This window comes from Musa acuminata, unplaced genomic scaffold (genome assembly GCF_036884655.1).
Source record: "Musa acuminata AAA Group cultivar baxijiao unplaced genomic scaffold, Cavendish_Baxijiao_AAA HiC_scaffold_479, whole genome shotgun sequence".
In the NCBI taxonomy this organism is placed as follows: Eukaryota; Viridiplantae; Streptophyta; class Magnoliopsida; order Zingiberales; family Musaceae; genus Musa; species Musa acuminata.
Genome location: NW_027020724.1, coordinates 60,001 through 67,500, shown reverse-complemented (window position 1 = coordinate 67,500; position 7,500 = coordinate 60,001).

Below are 7,500 nucleotides of genomic sequence, written 5' to 3'. Positions count from 1 at the left end.
CTCGCTGTCCGCCGCTCGCCGCTCGCTCGCGCAGCCAAAAATGGCCAGTTTTGGCCCGTTTTTGGGCCGTTTTGGCCAGTTTTTGGCCTGTTCTTGCATTGCGCGGTGACCGTCGAGAGCGGAGCAAAACGTCAGCCATCTCAGCACCCTGGAACCCCCCGGGTGGCACAGGGCTGGATGGGGCTTTCGTATAGCAGGGACGGTGCTGCCTCTCGCTTCGCTCGCTGTCCGCCGCTCGCCGCTCGCGCAGCCAAAAATGGCCAGTTTTGGCCCGTTTTTGGGCCGTTTTGGCCAGTTTTTGGCCTGTTCTTGCATTGCGCGGTGACCGTCGAGAGCGGAGCAAAACGTCAGCCATCTCAGCACCCTGGAACCCCCCGGGTGGCACAGGGCTGGATGGGGCTTTCGTATAGCAGGGACGGTGCTGCCTCTCGCTTCGCTCGCTGTTCGCCGCTCGCCGCTCGCTCGCGCAGCCAAAAATGGCCAGTTTTGGCCCGTTTTTGGGCTGTTTTGGCCAGTTTTTGGCCTGTTCTTGCGTGGTGCGGTGACCGTCGTGAGCGGAGCAAAACGTCAGCCATCTCAGCACCCTGGAACCCCCCGGGTGGCACAGGGCTGGATGGGGCTTTCGTATAGCAGGGACGGTGCTGCCTCTCGCTTCGCTCGCTGTTCGCCGCTCGCCGCTCGCTCGCGCAGCCAAAAATGGCCAGTTTTGGCCCGTTTTTGGGCTGTTTTGGCCTGTTTTTGGGCTGTTCTTGTGTGGCGCGGTGACCGTCGTGAGCGGAGCAAAATGTCAGCCATCTCAGCACCCTGGAACCCCCCGGGTGGCACAGGGCTGGATGGGGCTTTCGTATAGCAGGGACGGTGCTGCCTCGCGCTTCGCTCGCTGTTCGCCGCTCTCCGCTCGCTCGCGCAGCAAAAAATGGCCAGTTTTGGCCCGTTTTTGGGCTGTTTTGGCCAGTTTTTGGCCTGTTCTTGCGTGCCGCGGCGACCGTCGTGAGCGGAGCAAAACGTCAGCCATCTCAGCACCCTGGAACCCCCCGGGTGGCACAGGGCTGGATGGGGCTTTCGTATAGCAGGGACGGTGCTGCCTCTCGCTTCGCTCGCTGTCCGCCGCTCGCTGCTCGCTCGCGCAGCCAAAAATGGCCAGTTTTGGCCCGTTTTTGGGCTGTTTTGGCCTGTTTTTGGGCTGTTCTTGTGTGCCGCGGCGACCGTCGTGAGCGGAGCAAAATGTCAGCCATCTCAGCACCCTGGAACCCCCCGGGTTGTCACGAACGGTCGTCGCGCACCCGCAACAACTCCGTTCAACGAACCGTTCGTCGCTCACACCCGCATGTACAGCTGCCCAACAGCATGTTTTCTCATGGTTTTGGGTCATTTTGCTTGTAAATATGTAAGTTCGAACAAGCTGCAGCGTTGCAAAGCGACCGCTCACCGAACCGAGCAAAACAGCCCCAAAACAGCCCAAAACGGCTTCGTTTTCGCGTGCCGCGGGAGGTGAGCGGAGTGCTGCCTCCGCTCACCAAAACGTCAGCCATCTCAGCACCCAGGAACCCCCCGGGTGGCACATGGCTGGATGGGGCTTCGGTTATATACCGGGCGTTGAACACTCTTTCGCAAGTTCGTACGTGACCTTTACGGGAACTTGGTGTTGCGTCCGGGACCAGGTGAGCGGCTGTTTGTGGGCTTGCAGCTGTTCGTTCATCCTTGAAAGCCTTGTTTTTCCCCCTCTCCCTCTTTTCTCTTGTGCACACAAGGTGTTCGACGAATTGCTTGTAAAGCTTTCCTTTTCGCGAGACTTCGGGACGTGTCCGTTGCTCGTTCTTTCGATCTAACTCTCTTTCTCTTTTACAGGTCCTTCGGGACCTGCGAGAGGTTACAAAGTGGGCTGATCCTTGCGGAGCAAGATCGCAAGGGCGAAGCGCGACTTAGGCAAGGCAAAGCTAAGTTCGCGTCTTTGCCGCACGGGTGACTCGCGACTTAGGCAACGCAAGCTAAGTTCGCGTCTTTGGCCGCAAGGGTGCCGCACGCCTTAGGCAATTCCAGCTAAGGTCGTGACATTGTGGTATCAGAGCGGGCAAGCTCTTCGATCGAACAGCGAACGAACTTCGCAACTTCGCCATGGCAAAGCATCGTGGCGAATCGAGCAAGACGGGGCAAGCTGGACCCTTGCCCCAAGCAGCCGCAGGTGGGCTGCATGTGCACACTCGCTCTCATGCTGTTGGAGCCGCTCACGAGGATCGCGGCAGCGAACAGGATGAGCGAGAAGTTGGTAACTCTCCGCGAGCGGAGGAAGCGCAATCTGGTGCGCTAACTGGGAAAAAGAGTCATAAGGAGAGACTCACGACGGCGGAAACCCGCCTGGATGTTCTGGAAGCGAGCATGGAGGAACTCTACCATGGCCAACAAAGACTTGTTGGGGTAGAGAGCTCGCAAGAGGAAGCGGAGTCCAGGATCGACAAGGTCGAGGCCCTAGTCGACCGACTGTCCGATGACACCAAGGACTCCGTGCTGCACTTACAAGACGTTGTGGCGGAACTCACGGCAAAGGTGGCTATGCTCACAAGAACGCTAAATGCGGGAGGAGGCAACACCCGCGTTGCACCGCCACAAAACTTGAGGGCACCTGAGCCCCATGGATACGGAGGGGCCAGAGATGCCAAGGAGCTCGAGAACTTTCTGTTCGACATGGAACAATACTTCCGAGCTACGAGGCCCGATTCTGAAGATACCAAAGTTTCTATAGCAACAATGTATCTGAATGGAGATGCGAAACTTTGGTGGCGAACTCGTTGGGAGGAGATCCAACAAGGTCGGTGTCGAGTCGACACATGGGAAGACTTGAAGCGGGAGTTGAGAACTCAGTTCCTACCGGAGAACACAGAGTTCGTCGCAAGAAGGAAGTTGAGACAACTCCGCCAAAGTACCACCATCCGAGACTATGTAAAGCAGTTTTCTGCACTGATGCTGGACATACAGGACATGTCCGAGAAGGACAAGTTGTTCAGTTTCCTTGATGGTTTGAAACCATGGGCTCAGCAAGAGCTGAATCGAAGGAATGTTACCGACGTGGTCGGGGCAATTGCAGCTGCAGAAAGGCTCACCGACTTCGTTTCCTCCGAAGACCCAGCGAGAAGGAAACAATCTTCAAGCAATCGCCCTCAAAAACATTCTCGAGGGAAGGAGCTCGGGGGCGAACAGAAGAAGAAGAGCTCCCACAAAGGGCCGAATCCAAAAGGCAAGGCCTCAAAACCTGGAGGATGCTTCTTGTGCGGAGGACCGCACATGGTAAGGGAGTGCCCACAGAAGCAGGCACTCAACGCTTTGACAGCTTCCATCCACCCTCCCCGATCGGACAAGGGCAAAACTGTTGCCCTTAGCTCAAGCAGTTCTGAATCCAGCAGCGACGATGAAGAGTCGCAAGGACCCCGAATGGGAGCAATGCGTTTGTTGAACGCTATGCGGGGTCAAGTGGGGGAGAACACGAAGACGAAGGCACAAAAAGCAGGAAGTAGTGAACTGATGTATGTGGACATCAAGCTGAATGGCCAAACGACCCGTGCAATGGTGGACACGGGCGCTACCCACAACTTCATAGCCGATCGTGAAGCACAGCGACTTGGGTTGACATTGGAGAAGAGCCCAAGCCGAATGAAAGCAGTGAACTCGGAGGCCAGGCGAATCTCCGGATTGGCAAAGGGAGTTCCCATCAGAATCGGGACTTGGAGCGGAACCACCAACATGATGGCCGTGCCACTAGACGACTTCCAAGTGATTCTTGGAATGGAGTTTATGCACGCGGCGAAGTTGGTGCCGATGCCATTCTTGAATTCCCTATGTATGATGGGAGGCGATGACCCCTGTGTGGTGCCCGTCTCTCGGAGAGGAACCAAGGAGCCCCAACATATTTCGGCATTACAATTGAAGAAAGGGGTGCGAAAGGGCGAACTAACATTCGTGGCTGCTATGAAGCTAGAGCCACTCAATGAAGAAGCCATTCAAGAACCTGCTGTGGTGGCCAACGTCCTGAAGGAGTTCAAAGACGTTATGCCACCTGAGTTGCCGAAGACTCTTCCGCCACGCAGAGGCGTGGATCACAGTATTGAGCTGGAGCCAGGAGTGAAGCCTCCAGCGAGACCACCCTATCGCATGCCCCCGCCAGAGTTGGCAGAACTCAGAAAGCAGTTAGGTGAACTGCTAAGCGGTGGTCTCATCCGCAGCTCAAAAGCACCTTTCGGAGCTCCAGTTCTCTTTCAGAAGAAACAAGATGGGAGTCTCCGATTATGCGTCGACTACCGAGCCCTCAACAAAGTAACAGTGAAGAACAAGTATCCCATCCCGCTCATCGCGGACTTGTTCGACCAATTGGGCAAGGCAAAGTATTTCTCAAAACTCGACCTTCGGTCGGGGTATTGGCAGGTGCGCATTGCTGAAGGCGACGAAGCAAAGACTACATGTGTGACCAGATATGGAGCGTTTGAGTTCTTGGTGATGCCTTTCGGCTTAACCAACGCTCCGGCAACATTCTGTACTCTCATGAACCAGCTATTCAAGGAGTATTTGGATAAGTTCGTGGTCGTCTACTTGGACGACATCGTCGTTTACAGCCAAACGCTCGAGGAGCACGTCAAGCACCTTCGGACGATTTTCAAGGTTCTCAGGGAGAACACTTTGTTCGTAAAAAGGGAGAAATGCTACTTTGCTCAAACTGAGATCCTGTTCTTGGGGCACCGAATCGGTGATGGCTCCATCCGGATGGACAAGTCGAAGGTGCAAGCAGTTGCGGAATGGCGAACTCCAAAGAAGGTGCCAGAGTTGAGATCCTTCCTTGGTTTCGTCAACTACTACCGACGCTTCATCGCGGGATATTCGAAGCGGGCAACTCCACTGACGGAGTTGCTGAAGAAGGAGCAGCCTTGGAAGTGGTCTGACAGATGTGAGATAGCATTCCAAGATCTAAAGGCTGCTGTTTTGGAAGAACCAGTGCTCAAATTGCCAAACTATGGAGAGCCCTTTGAAGTCCATACAGATGCTTCGGACTTTGCTATTGGTGGAGTACTCATGCAAGAAGGTCATCCGGTGGCCTACGAGAGCCGCAAACTCAACGAGACCGAGAGGCGGTATCCAGTGCATGAGAAGGAGATGACAGCGGTGATCCACTGCCTACGAGTTTGGCGACACTACCTCCTCGGGTCGCGATTTGTGCTGAGGACAGATAACATCGCCCTGAGTTATTTCCAAACTCAGAAGAAGCTCTCCCCAAAGCAAGCACGGTGGCAGGACTTCCTGGCTGAATTTGATATGGCAATGGAATATAAGCCCGGGAAGGCGAATGTCGTGGCCGATGCGCTGAGTCGGAAGGTGGAGTGCGTGAATGCTGCACAACTGGAGGGCAGAGGCCAAGCAAGTCAGTTACACTCAACCTTCCTTTCCCGAATCAGAGATGGACTGTATAGTGATCCCCAGGCAGTTATCCTGATGCAGCTCATCAAAGAAGGCAAGGCACGACGATTTTGGGTCCAGGAGGGACTTGTTTACACAAAAGGGAATAGGGTTTATGTTCCCCGAGTGGACAATCTAAGGCGTGAACTCTTGAAAGAGTGTCACGATTCCCTCTGGGCTGGACACCCCGGCATTCACAGAACGTTGGCTCTCGTGGAGAGAGCCTTCTACTGGCCAAAAATGGGGATTGATGTGGAGGAGTATGTTCGAACATGCCTTACTTGCCAACAAGACAAGGTGGAGCAGCGGAAGCCGGTGGGACTTTTGGAGCCGTTGCCCGTACCAGAAAGGCCTTGGGAGAGCATTTCCTTAGACTTCATATCAAGCTTGCCACCTGTAGGGGGACTTGGATCGATACTTGTAGTGGTCGATCGGTTTTCAAAGTATGCAACTTTCATTGCTGCTCCCCTACACTGCTCAGCTGAAGAGGCGGCCAGACTGATGATGAAGGGTGTAGTGAAGTATTGGGGAGTCCCACACAATATCATTAGTGATCGAGACGCTCGGTTTCTGGGACGGTTCTGGACCGAGCTATTCAAATTGTTGGGATCAAAGTTATACTTCTCTACAAGCCTCCACCCCCAGACGGATGGTCAGACTGAAAGAATAAATTCGCTCTTAGAGCAGTATCTCCGGCACTACGTGAGTGCCAATCAACGAGATTGGGTGAAGCTGTTGGACATCGCCCAATTCTCCTACAACTTGCAGCGGAGCTCTGCATCCAACAAGAGCCCCTTCGAAATTATCACAGGACAACAACCGTCGACTCCGCACACTATGGCTATTGGGTATACTGGGAGTAGTCCATCAGCCTACCATTTCGCAAAGGAGTGGCATCGAAATGCCGATATTGCGCGGGCTTACTTGGAGAAGGCGGCAAAACGGATGAAGAAGTGGGCAGATTTGGGAAGGCGACCACAGGAGTTCAAAGTTGGCGATTTGGTGTTGGTAAAGCTCCAACCAGCATCACTCCAATTCTTCAGGAAAAGAGTCCACAAAGGATTGGTGCGTAAGTATGAAGGGCCCTTCCCAATTATCAGCAGGGTAGGCAATGTTTCTTACAAGTTGCAGCTGCCGGCGTGGTTCAAAATTCACAACGTTCTTCACGCCAGCAACCTGAAGGCCTACCATTCAGATCCGCAAGACGCTTCTCGAAGTGTTCCAACTCGGCTACCTCCCATCACAGCCTCCTACGAGAAGCGAGTGGAAACCATTCTGGCGGATCGCAAGATAAAGCTACCCAACGGAGCGGAACAGACAGAGTACTTGGTGAAGTGGCGAAAGCTTCCCCGAACTGAAGCCAGTTGGGAGCCTGAAGACGCCCTGCGACATGAAGAAGAAGTCATCAACACCTACCAACAAGCGTCGACGAGGGCGTCGACAGTTTAAGTGGGGGAGAATGTCACGAACGGTCGTCGCGCACCCGCAACAACTCCGTTCAACGAACCGTTCGTCGCTCACACCCGCATGTACAGCTGCCCAACAGCATGTTTTCTCATGGTTTTGGGTCATTTTGCTTGTAAATATGTAAGTTCGAACAAGCTGCAGCGTTGCAAAGCGACCGCTCACCGAACCGAGCAAAACAGCCCCAAAACAGCCCAAAACGGCTTCGTTTTCGCGTGCCGCGGGAGGTGAGCGGAGTGCTGCCTCCGCTCACCAAAACGTCAGCCATCTCAGCACCCAGGAACCCCCCGGGTGGCACATGGCTGGATGGGGCTTCGGTTATATACCGGGCGTTGAACACTCTTTCGCAAGTTCGTACGTGACCTTTACGGGAACTTGGTGTTGCGTCCGGGACCAGGTGAGCGGCTGTTTGTGGGCTTGCAGCTGTTCGTTCATCCTTGAAAGCCTTGTTTTTCCCCCTCTCCCTCTTTTCTCTTGTGCACACAAGGTGTTCGACGAATTGCTTGTAAAGCTTTCCTTTTCGCGAGACTTCGGGACGTGTCCGTTGCTCGTTCTTTCGATCTAACTCTCTTTCTCTTTTACAGGTCCTTCGGGACCTGC